General features: G+C 36.6%; 1 pseudogene; it reads left to right on the forward strand.

The window, feature by feature from the left end:
- Nucleotides 1-8385: 8385 nt before the first annotated feature.
- On the forward strand, nucleotides 8386-10157 carry LOC137621744 (protein FAM200C-like; annotated as a pseudogene).
- Nucleotides 10158-13837: the final 3680 nt, after the last annotated feature.

The following is a 13837-nucleotide window of genomic DNA, read 5'->3' on the forward strand; positions in this document are numbered from 1 at the left end:
CCCTTAAACCCTGACAGTTCCATTGCAAAATGGAGGAAAAAACTATGGATTATTTCTGGAAGACATCTTGGACGAGGTCTTCCCATTAGCAGTTTTTAATCTAACATTTTTACCTGTAGGTTTCTTCAGAGGTGGTCTTATGTTGGGTTTTACGTTAGTGTTTTTCTTTGTAAATTTTTTATCTATTTGTTGAGGTGGATGGTGGACCTCAACTTGAATTCCTGATTTATTCAGTTTATCTTCTGGTTCATTAGAAACATCAACAGACAAAACATCAAATTTAATTGATGTCATAACCTTAACATTTCTAATGGAGGGTGGAGAGAGAGATGGAGGTCTCTCTCTTTCACGATTAATAGATGGTGGGATTCGAGGTTTTTGCAACTTTCCCACTACAGGTGCATCAGGTAAGTTGGTCTTAAGTGGAACCTCCATCAGATCAGGCAAGGACATGGCCTGAGAGTGGTAAAGCCTCAGGAGGTAATATGATTACCTCGTTATTTGACATTTTATCAGATGGTATACTTTTTTTAGAGCTATTGGCAGTACTAGCTTGGTTTCATTTTAATGCCTTAGCATATGTATTTGATTTATTTAACAGTCTTTTGGCATGGGTCACACTTATATGTTCTAAGTTCGATTTGTTGAGGGCAGCTTCCTCCAACTTAAAAGCTCGCAGCTCCTGTCTGTGGATTTATGATTCAAGCTGCAATTTAAACACATGGCTCCAAGTGCACACTCTCCATGGTAAGATTTGGAGCAAATACCACACATCTTCTCAATTTTGCAAACTTTAGACGGGTGCCCAAATTTAAAACATTTGAAGCATTGCAGTGGTTTCTGCTTGAAGGGTCTTACTTTAATCCTTTCGTTCTCAATAGTAATATGAAAAGGTACATCAGCATCCTGGAACGTAAGGATTATCATTGATGTACCTGGGACTTTGTGAAATTTCCATACATTTAATGGACACATGGCTAGTATCTCCTCCTCTGTAAATTCATAAAGATCTCTTAAAAACTACGCCCCTTCCGTAGCTAAAATTTAGGTGAGGTTTGACATCTAACTTAATGTCATCATTACTTATTTTCATATTGGACAATATTACAGACTGTGTACTGGATTTGGCATGGATAAGGAAACTTTTTTTCCAAAACGAGATATATCGCCTGGTGCAATAGTTCCTACTTTTTTCTGAATCAATTTGCATATTTTAAAATAATTCGCTGTAACCCCCTTTGATTCAGCTATAAGCCACATCGGTGGTTTTGGATTTCTCTGGGAGGGCATAACTAAATCTGCGTCTTTTTCCAACCAATCGGCAAGCCTATACACATCCAAATCTTTTGGTACCTTATCGCAGAGAGCACCCACGACATTCAAGTTATTAATTTTAATATTATCCAAGTTACTTATTGCACTAAATGCTTCATCATAACTACTGTAAGATATCTATGAATCCCATGTTTCAGTTTCAAGTTTCATCCTTACTTCTTTTATGCATCCATAGCATTCAAATGCTTTACATAGATCATCATAATTTGTCTCTATTGAAATTTGGGTAACATGAAGGATTCGAAGTTTCCTAGTGTTACCCAAATTACTCGATTTTGAAATATCAGTAGAATGGTCCTTTCCCGTTCCGAGGTCATCAACAGAACTTTCCCTTATCACATTATCAGAGGTTGTCAACAGTGCCGGGGGGAGTCAGCATTTGAAGGGTCCATAGTTAAGGGTCGGATTTTTTGTTTTTTGTTGGTTTACCTGCTTGAGAATTTTAAGAAAGTATCATACGTTGGAAAGGAAATTTGCATTCTCCACTATCGGCACAATGAGAGTATACTTCCCAGATGGTCCACTCCATACCCTTACCTGAAGGATAGCATCAAAACAGATATAGAGGCACAGGTGTAAGCTAAACCCGCCTGTTAGGACTGAGACCAAGGATATGTGGAATCATCCTCCCCATATCTGTAATGATGGGCTTCCGGCCAAAAGCCAAGAGTCCCACCTCAAGGATTGGATCCCCCTGGATTCCGATGACCCAACCCTTGAGAGTAGTTCCGCCAAAAAGGTCCAAACCATCTTTGGGATGGCTGAGATCATCCAATACTATCATATATAGCTTTGAATGCAAATACCTCCCAACCGTGATCCCTTCTCCCATTCATCTAAGCAGGCAGTAATAACGAATGTGGAAATATCCATGCCATTTAAATAAAATAAAAATAAATAGATAAAAAAATAAATGAACAATATATATATATATATATATATATATATATATATATGCATACATCTACATATATATATACATATATATATAACTTAAGAGAAATAATACTCAGAGTTAGGACACCAAGACAAAAGAAAGTTGATAAAATTAGGAGGTCAAAGAAATATTGAGCAGAAGGAATAGAGGAAAGGGAAAGAAATTTAGATTCGAACTTGGGGAGTAATTTCCCCAAGTTCGAGAGCCCTCTTGCCCGTCATCAAGTTTCAGCATGGGAATGAAATGCCGTGCTGAAGCTCAATGACTTCATCTAGGCATTCTCTCATTAAGAGGGTTTCCCCTCAAGGGTTGACTCAAGTGGGAGCATGCCTAATCCTTCTGCAAGGTCCACCAGAGCCAGCAGACCTGACCTCTCCATCTGAGCCACTTTCATAGGCGTACCTGCTGGTGCACAAATCTGTTCACTGGCAAAGCTTTGCCTTTTATTCTTGTGGATGGTTGCAGTGAGAGGCTGTGTCTTCGTGATTACTCGCTCGTTCAGGAGAGTTTTAACCTGATCTTGGCCATCTTGAAAAGCAGTGTTGAAGTCTTATGCTAGCTGTGGTTTATTGATTTATTGATTGATTTTCAGGCATCCTGACATCTAAGGTCATTGACGCAGATATCATTTAGTATATATATATATATATATATATATATATATATATATATATATATATATATATATATATATTCAATTAAAGCCATAAGAGTTGCATGTCATTATAAAAGTTAAATAGATGTCAAAAGACCTGCTTCTGAAGTGAATCTAAAAATGCCATTTGCACAGTACGACATATCATATCCAAGAATCTTGGCAAGGATGAACCTGCCACCCTCACCTCGAGCTTCAAACAAATATCTATGCCTTAAATTATTATAATTGGGGCATTCGGTCAACAAATGCCTCACTGTTAGAGGTACTAAACAGTCGTCATAATACGGTTGGTGTTGGCCCTTCAGCAGAAACTCGTGTGTCATCTGTGTGTGATCAATAAGGAGATGACAAAGAGACGTCTCCCATTTTCGGGGCATCAAGTTAACCTCCAAGGAGATATGACATTTGTTACTTCTCTCATTTTATTGCCATTTAGATTATCTCAGTTCTATTGCCATTTATTGCAAAGCAATTTCTTGATGTTGGTTAGGAAATCATTAAACGGAATGGGATAACTTCTTGGCAGCAACTCGGATGCAGCATTATTTGCTGGTGAATCTGCCTTCTCATTCCCAGACACACCTACATGTGCTGGAACCCAACAAAATAGAACCATTATACCTCTCCAACCAATAATAAAAAGCCATTCTAAAATCTTTATAACTAAAGGGTTACTAGAATTAAAAACTTCTATAGCTTGAAGGACACTCCTTGCACACTAAAAATTGTAAAATTACCCTCCTTCTCCAACGCTATTTTCTCAATGGCGCTTAATGTGCCATACAGTTCGACAGTAAATATGGAAGCTGTTACAGGAAGTGCACCTCTACCATTAGAACCATTACTATGTACTCCAAATCCAGTATATATAAAAGTTGATCCATGTTCTTCAACATGTTCCATAAAAAGAGACCTGGCTTCTAGGTCAGTCATATTCTTCTTAACTCCAATAAAGTATTTACAAAAAGATATCTCTGGTAATTTCCATGGAGGCGTTGATGATACCTTGAATGCAAGTACCTTACTAATTATATCCAGACTGTTTAGTAATTGTTTCATCCGAAAGCCAAAAGGTTGAGGAGATTTTGGGTGCAACTCAAAGTATGTTGGGTGCCTTACAAGGCTTGCAGTCTGAAAGGCTAAAGAATTAGGGAGTCTTTGCAATCTAAACCAATACCGAATAATGGAAAGACATTCGGTAAAGTTCTAGAGGTAACTCTCCAGCATCAACAAGGAGACTTGGGATAGGTGAGGTTCTAAATGCTCCTGTGGACAATATAATACCAGCATGATGTATTGAATCTAATATCTTATTCGGCTTGGGGTGGCTGAGGAGTATATATCACACCCATACCTAATTTTGGAAAAAAAATCAAGGCCTTGTATAATTTTAAAATAGTATTACGGTAAGGCCCCCATGATGTATGGGACAATACTTTTAAAAGATTTAGAGCCTCTAGACATTTAGCTTTTAACGATTTTAGGTGACAAACCCATGTAAGCCTACAATCAAATATCAAACCTAAAAATTAGCTTCCGCTACACATGGGATCCGTTGACCTGTAATGTATATATCCGGGTCTGGATGTACTCCCCGGATACGACAGAAATGTACAATAGTAGTTTTACTTGTCAAAAACTTAAATCCATTCATATCGGCACACTGGGTAATTTTGTTAATTGAGAGTTGTAGTTTTCTCTCAACCCCATTCCAGCTCCAGCAAATGATATGGAGAGATCATCCATAAATAATGCTGAGAAAACATCACGGGGAATGGCTGAGGATATCCCATTAATTGCTAGTGCAAAAAGGGTTACACTCAGCATACTACCCTCAGGAACTCCTTCCTGGCATTTACTCTCTGATAGAGTTTCCCCCACTCTCATTTGAAAAACTATGAGAAAGAAATTCCTGAATAATTAGTGGCAACTCTCCTCTTAATCCCAATTCATGAATTGTTTTAAGTATACCATATCTCCAAGTGGTATCATATGCCTTTTCAAGGTAAAAAAAAAAAAGACTGTCACATGGTGTTGTTTGGAAGCAAACGCTTCACAAATAGAGGACTCATGTCATATTAACACATCAGTAGTTGAGTGCATTTTTCTGAATCCACATTGAATCAGTGATAAAATACCCTTCTTTTCAAGGTACCACATCAGTCTTGCATTGACCATCTTTTCCATGATTTTACATAAACAAGATGTCAATGCAATAGGTTGATAGCTTGCTGCTAAAAACTTGTCCTTACCGGGTTTTAAAAAGGCTAAAATAATGGCTAGTTCCCAAACACTTGGATAACTATGATCATGCCATATTCTATTAAAAATTTTTAAAATAAATAACATTGTATTAAAATGTACATGTTTAATCATTGCATATGGAATTCCATCGGGTCCAGGGGCTGTATCATTACAAGTGGAAAGTGCCGAATCATATTCTCTTTCAGTAAAAGGAGAATTATATGACTCTTCCCTTCCTATTGCAAAATTTAACATTTTCTTTTCTTCAATGCTCTTATATTGGCTGCTACACACTTGCAAGATACATTTGAAAAATGATCAGTCAGGGCAGTGCTCACATCATTTGCTTTAGTCACATACTGACCGTTCACTTTCAACACTGGTGGTGGGTTTGGGGTAAATTTGCCGGCAATCTTCTTTATTTTCCTCCATACAGAAGATGGTGGTGTTCTACTGTTAATGGAGGAAACAAATGACCCAAGACTGGCATCTAGCTTCTTTCATGGCACGACGGAATTGTGCTCTACACTTTTTGTATGTTATCAAATTTTCATCAGTGCAACGTCTACGCAATCTATTCAAGAGATTTTCTGGTGGCTCTGTGCAAGGCTGTTAATTCTGAAGACCACCTCGGAACTGGACGTCGTTTGAATAATCCTGTGGTTTTGGGAATCGAATTGATTCCTGCTGTATGGAGAGTTCCATTCAGTAGGTCTATGGCATCAATATTTTCAAGCTGTTCTGCACTCCCTTTGATTTCACTTAGCTCTCAAAATTTAACCCAGTCTGCCTTGTCAAGATTCCATCGTGGCAATCTTTGTAAAGGCAGTCCCTTGCTGGTGTTTATAATAATTGGTGCATGATCACTAGTATGCCAATCATCTAATGTCTCCCAATGGAAATCAAGAAGGTAGTTAGAGCTTTCAATTGAAAGGTAAATGCATGACAAGGTACCTGTCTGAACATGGAAGTGTGTGGGCTCTCCTGTATTAAGGAGTCCCACACCCTCATTCTCCACAATTGATGAGAATTACTGATTCTTCATCAGGAAGCTCTAGGGTATATTTCCACAAACTTTCATTGATGTACTCAAATTGTGATTTAAATGCGACTGTAGTGGCTGCTTTGAGAACTTTTCTAAATGCGTTTTGCTCCAATTCCACCATTTAAGAATGGCACATCTGTAATCACAGTGCCAAAACGAAACTTTTATCACAAGTTTGATTGATGTACACCAAAATGTAATTCAAACCTGACTTGAGGGTCAATTCAAGCTGCACCCCCTACTCAACGCACCAACAGCATAACTTAAGAATGACCATTCGGGGATCCCCATCACACTAGCTGATGACTTTAGCTATCAAACCTTTTGTACTCGAGATGTAATACAAATCTCTGAGCTCCCGCACTAATTGTATTAAACTAAAACCATCTAAAAATTCTCGGTTGGTAGTTCAGAATTTTTTTTTCTTTAGTAACCTGAGGCATAGTTGACAGTGGGGATATGATCATTTCTTTGAAAGCAGTATAAGAAGCACCATTCGGTAGTTTTTATTGGAATATTTAGTAGTTCATGTAAAAAGCTATATTCTTGATTTTTTTTTTTTTTTGCAAATTCCCTGAAAAAATTACTCTTGTTAATGTAGTTATTAAAGTTTCTTGTTCGGTTGTTTCAATGAGTCTTTCCCTTGAAAGTACTTTTAATAAAAGTTAATATTTCTTGTCGTAAGTTGTTTTTCAAAAGGTAGAAAAAATTTATTTGGTTGTTTTGGATATATACATATTCATGAAAATGTCAAATTTTGATTGTGGTGGTTTGGGTTGGAAGAATTCTTTTGAATTTCAAGTAATAAGACGTGGCATTAGGAATCATGTGTAATACAAGACATATTTGTGAGTTGGGTCGTTTTTATGTATATCATTGCTTACATATACCTGGCTGAGAAAGCTTCATTTGAGTTTCATTCAAAACGTAGGTAAACCTTTCTGAAAGGGATGTGTTGTTCTTGTGTGTTTCAGGGTTGTGTAGTATGTTTAGATTATCAATTCGTAACGATATATGACCAATACGAAACCTGTTTGCTTGTGTGTATATTAGGTATGTATATTTTATAGCTTATTGAAAACGTGATGAATTTAGATGATTATAGAAAGAGACAGAGAGCAAGAAGAATATTTATTAAAAGGTTTATTTAGATCAGTGGTTCTTAACCTGGTGTACCTGTACCCCCAAGGGGTACGAAACCCTAAGCCTGGGGGTACGAGACACGATAGCCAGTGCAATGGTAGCTACTGTATATTTACCATGAGAAAGCAAAACATGTATTTTCCAAATATTTCTCTTACTATAATTGTCAAAATTATTTTTTTTAAGTTAGTGCTGTAAAAATTTCTTATGTTTTCTATGGTTTCATATACGTTTTCTTGATGTCTCGTACGGTTCGTGTTCGCGTTGTTCCGAACTCTGAAACATGCTGCATGTGCACTGTGCTGTGTGTAGTTGAGTCAATGTGCATAGTGTGAATTGGGTCTGTATTTTGTTTGTGTTCGAGTTGTTGATAGTATTGAGGTGGATTACTAGTAAGTGTGTCATTTTTTATTTGTGAAATGTAATTTTTGGATTATCATTTTATTTGTCACAATATGTTTTTTTAGTTTGGTATAACTCTAATATTGTAAAGAATAGATGTAAAATTGATAAAAGAGATATAATTTTGAAGGTACTGTTATGTGCATGAGGAGGAATATAGTGGACTTAGGGATGGCTCGACCAGGGTGAGGGGTCGGGGATGAGTTGGTCAAATAATGGTCTGACTTGGTCAAAAACTGGTATGTGTTGGTCAAAGCATGGCTTGAGTTGGTCAAAATATGGCTTGAACTGGTAAAAAAAATTCCTTTGGAAATTAAATAACCTGGATTGGTCAAATAATGGCCTGAATTGATCAAAACAATCCCTTGAGTTGGTAAAAAAAAAAAAAAAAAAAAAGTCCTGAGAAGGTCAAACTGTCCTGAGTTGGTAAAAAATGGTCTCGGTAAAAAAATAGCCTTACCCTCCCACAATAACATACACTTCGAGCCATCACTGGGTGAACTGTGTATTGTGTTGGTGGTGATACGTTATTTTATATCGATTGTAACATGTTGTAACGGTTATAACATCCAGGCCTGCATCTTTCCAGGTAGTATCGGTGTGGATCAAGATCTAGTAACTATGTCAATGAAACGCAAGTGGAACGATGACTATATTCGTTATGGTTTTACCTGTATGACTAAGGCAGATGGAACTCAACGACCACAGTGCATCCTCTGCAGCACAGTCTTTGCAAATGCAAATCTCAAACCATCAAGACTCAAGGAACACTTCAACAATCGGCATGGAGGCACAGATGCTGGACATGACAAACAGCTTGAAGATCAATCGGGAACGATTTGATCGTAGTGGTACCCTGTCAAAGCTAGGTTTTGTGCCAGTTGAGAAACCTTTGTTGCAAGCATCTTATGAAGTTGCCCTTTTGTGTGCAAAGAAGAAAAAAGCTCACACTATTGCAGAGGAGCTTGTTAAACCTTGTGCATTAGAAATGGCAAAAATAGTGTTAGGGACAGAATCTGAAAAGAAGCTTAAACAGATACCTCTGTCAAATGACATTATTCATTCAAGGATTCATGATATGAGTCAAGATGTCTTGCAGCAGGTGATAACAGACCTGAAAGCTAGTCCTGTCAGAGTGAGTATTCAGCTGGACGAGTCAACTGACGTTAGTCTTTGCAGCCAGTTGATGGCATTTGTTCGGTATGTGAAGGAGAAAGAAGTGGTGAAAGAATTCTTATTTTGTAAACCTCTGAAAACTACTGCAAAAGCAACTGATGTGTTCAGTCTTGTGAAAGAGTTCTTCTTGGAACGTGAAATGACTCTCAACATGTGTGGTTCAATTTGCACTGATGGAGCCCCTATCATGTTTGGAAATAAATCAGGCTTTGCTACCCTATTGAAAAAAAGAGGTTCCCCATGTAACTGTCACTCACTGTGTGTTGCATCGTCATGCACTTGCTACAAAGACGCTGCCAGAAAAATTGAAGACTGTTTTATCCGTTGTTGTGCGTGCTGTAAATTTCATCAGAGGACGGGCAGTGAATCACCGTCTTTTTGCATCTTTTTGTGAAGAAATTGGAGCTAAGCACAGTGTTCTTTACCACACAGAAGTGAGGTGGCTTTCCCGTGGCAGGGTACTTACACGTGTATTTGAACTTCATGAAGAAATTATGCAATTTCTTAGAAATCAAGGCAATGAAATTGCTGACCATTTTGAAAACAGGGAGTTCATTTTGTCTCTGGCATATCTGGCAGATGAATTCATGCACCTCAATGAACTGAATGTCTCTATGCAAGGAACAGCGATGAATATGATAACTGCCAGAGAAAAGTTATCTACCCTCACCAAGAAACTTCCAATATGGATAACGCGCATTGAAAGTAGAAATTTTGCAAACTTCCCTTCTCTTGATGAGGCTGCTAGTGCTGAAGAGCAGCTGCCCATCCTGAGTGAAGTAAAAGAACATTTGCAAGAACTGATTCAGTCCTTCCAAAGGTATCTTCACCTTGAAGAAGGTTCTGTGGCACAAAGATAGATACGGGATCCATTTCTTTTCAACCTTGATTCCATGGATGATAATATCATGAAAGATGATCTTGTGGAGTTGCACACCAATGACAGAATCCGAATGGAGTTTGAAAAAATGCAACTGGATATGTTTTGGTGTGCACAACTCCAAACATTGCCACAGTTAGCAAGGAGAGCTTTGGAGGTCCTCGTGCCATTTGCAACTACATACTTATGTGAGGCAGGTTTTTCAACGCTCCTACACATCAAAACATAAGCCAGAAACCGTTTGGATGCAAGTGATGACATGCATCTGGCACTTTCAAAGAAAGAACCTCGTTTGAACAATATCATTAATGAGAACCAACAACAAAAGAGCCACTAAAAATGTGTTGGTGTGCACTATGTAGTAATACTCATTATTATTCATTGTATCCTACTAGGCCTAATTGACACTTCATTTGAAATAAAAAAAAAAAGTACCTTTCTTCTATAATTGAAAATCTAATAATTTCTCAGCAAGATTTGTATCACTAATCCTTTTCATATATTTGTATTGTATTTACATTGGAGGGGGGTACGAGAAAATTTTCTGACATATCAAGGGATACGGCCATTGAAAAAGGTTAAGAACCACCGATTTAGATGTTTATTGAGAGACAGGCAGGCAGCAAGTGAGATAAAAAGATTTTGAAAAGTTTTGTTATAACAGAACCTTTTAAAAAGTATTCGTCTCTCTTACTGTTATGACTTTTGGATGTATTTTTTTTAATCGTGTTAAAATCCTTGTTAGGTCGTCAGTTTATTGATGTATGTTTAAAGTTTTGTTAAAGGTCAAATATGGGTGATTAGGATATGAATATTTACTCGGGCATGGTAAAAATCAAAGTTTCAGGTGTATGAAAATGTAACAATGAATCCTATAGTAAAATGCTCATTGTTTAGATTCAATATGAATATTGTTTGATATGGGAAATATGTTCAAATTTACGTTTGAATTATCTTGAAAAGAGTTTTTTTTTATTCTCGCATTATCATATGAACTTTGGATATCTTAAATTTATTTTTCACGTTTAAAGTCATTGAGTAGGTCAGGTCTGTCAGTTTGTGCCTCATTGATATATATATATATATATATATATATATATATATATATATATATATATATATATGCTGTATATATTTTTTTTTGATAGTTTGGATACGTGTTTGCGTATTTCATAGATGAGGAACCCTTTTTCCGGATGAATACCATCTTACAATTCCTTATTTTTCATTAAAGCTGCAGAGATTTTTTTTTTATCCTCTAAGTAATTCATTAGTAATGTAATGAAAGTGTCAGGTTTATATAGATTCAAAGCATTACATTTTCAAATATTCTAATGAATTAAGTATTTTTCATGCGAGTGATAAGTAAATGAAAGGTATTAAAAACCAAATATTCAAATATTTGTTCTAAGTTTGAAAGTAGTCTTCAAACTAATAAGTAAATGAATAATAAAAACGCATCCCATTTTCAAATTAATTTAGTTAAGGAAAGAGGTTCGTTGTATTGAAGTGATAAGTAAAGTAATATTAATCTTATAGAAAAGATAGCGATAGCTTATAAACATCAAGAATATGCCATTTTCAGTATCATCATCCCACCAGATCTGTTGCTTTAGCAAGATGATCATATCTGAATTTAAATAATTAAATCTAGAATATATATCTTCGAAATCAGTGAAAATTTTAAGCAACTTTTCCTTCTGAACTTTTAAATGCTGGAAGAGGTGCTGTTGGGCTTCTCAGCAAACTTCGAGCTCGACCGAGCTACACTCCTAGTACTAGCAAGGCAGTCGCGTAGTTTTTCAAGATATTTTTCACAATTTTTCATTTCCTCGTTCAGCCAGTCTAAGCTTTCCTCCTCTACACCTTTGAGGGGTTGTATTTGGTTATTAAGAGATTTTAAATTAGCACGGTAATCTTGCAATTTTTCTATTTGTAATTTTACTATTGGCGATTTGGATTAATATTTTTGTCTGGCATTATGACATACAGTAACTAGCTTTCTAGTATATTTGCGAGAATTAACGAGCAATTTCAATATAGAGGACAATTTATTAAGCTTTCTATGGGATCATACAAAGAGGAAACTAAAAGATCAAAGTAAATTTTCAAATCCTGAGTTTATATATATAAGTGTGCTACTTTTATAAGCACACATTGAGTATGTGTTGTTTAAGATGTGTAAAGCTGGATAAAGAAGTACATCTTATTAGCTTTAAAAGTATTTATTGTCTAAAAACAAGAGTTAAACATCTCCATCATAGGAGGGAGTTGGTTTGGTCGGATGACCAATTCTGGTGAAGTATAGATATGAACTGATTAAATTATCGATATCACAGATATCGTATGCTTAGTTGATGTAGCAATTTTAACACAATCTCGGAAGACACCTGCATCCGGTGACGTCACAAACTTTCACACACTGATGCATTGGTGTTGACGTTTAAGAAAAATGTTACATTGCTGAGGCTGCATTGTGCATCCTGTTTAAGATTTTAGTGACTACAGCAAATTCCACAGCTAGCATCTTCATCCAAAATGACATATTACGTCATGTGTTTTAAACATGTAATAACAATTATTTCATTTATTACATATATACACCATCTCTCTTTAAAACAAACTGGATCACAGAGTTTACCTTTACCATCAACAATCAATAACTTAGTTCTTAAATATCTTTCTATTTAACCAATTATTGAAGTTCCTAGCTATTTTTCTATACAATTCTTCATAAGGGGTTCTTTGTCTGTTAGTGTTTAAACATGACGATATTCTATTATTTAGGCAATTATAAAGGTGTTCGGCAAACTTGGCCTAACAGCAGAAGAGAAACTTTGATAATGGTTTTTGTCAATTTTCAAATCAACCTGGCAACTCCTGTACAACAACTGTACAATTTTATCTAAAGCTACTTTATCACCAACAAAATCCGCAAACCTACCCCCTGGAAATGAAATGTATTCAAATTGAAGATACATTATTTATATTAATACCCTAGATAGGAAATCCTGTGCCAAATGGCACAGCTCCCCCTGTACTTTTGTATTTCCCACCAAATTTTTCCCACAATTCATACTTCCTTGGCTCAGTAGGTGCTGTGGCGGGCATTTCAACACAAGTAGTTCATACTGTAAGGTGTGTAACGTGCTGCTCCTCTTCATCCACTCTTGGTGAGTAATCATGTATCCAAATGGCACAGCATTTCCTAATATGATAGTATATGGTGAAAAATATATTTTTCAGAAAAGGCCATTACCACATGTAAATAACATAATGACTATGTTTTGAGAGTGTAATAGCCTTATTAGGTCTTGTACATAGTGAAACATGACTTACATTATTCCATATATAGTATTATTGATTTTTTTTTCTAGTGTGATAAAATGCCAAGGAAACGTAAGAGAACACTGTCCAGGTTCGACTTGGATGCCTTGGTGTCATGGGTAGATAGAATATAGGAAAGAATGTTAAAACATGTGATTTTTCTACTCTTAGAGAAGCAGAGAGAGAGAGAGAGAGAGAGAGAGAGAGAGAGAGAGAGATAAGGTCCCGCTATTGTTTATTGAAGCTGTCATCGTCAAGTTATGTGCCTAGGTTGGAGGTCTTTGAGCACAACGATCCCCTGTCTATAGCGCACCAAGGAACCCATAGGACAAGAATAACAGTGTGTCGCCGAAAGATATACATTAGCTGAAGGAGTCAACGTTATGGAATTTGATTACACCAGCAAAGCGTTGGCCTAGGTGTTATCAGCGGTTTCAAGGAACACCAATGAGGATGAAGAAACGAGAAAATTTCCTTATATGGACCTGTCCATAGTTAACCCCTCCCATACAGGGATATATAAACTTCCACGCGATCAAGAGAGAGAGAGAGTACGAAAGAGAGAAGAGGAGGAAACCCGAGAGAGAGAGAGAGAGAGAGAGAGAGAGAGAGAGAGAGAGAGAGAGAGAGAGAGAGAGAGAGAGAGAGAGAGAGAGAGAGAGAGGGCGAACAAGCTGAGTGAAGAAGAGA

The sequence above is a fragment of the Palaemon carinicauda genome, chromosome 28 (genome assembly GCF_036898095.1).
Source record: "Palaemon carinicauda isolate YSFRI2023 chromosome 28, ASM3689809v2, whole genome shotgun sequence".
In the NCBI taxonomy this organism is placed as follows: domain Eukaryota; kingdom Metazoa; phylum Arthropoda; class Malacostraca; order Decapoda; family Palaemonidae; genus Palaemon; species Palaemon carinicauda.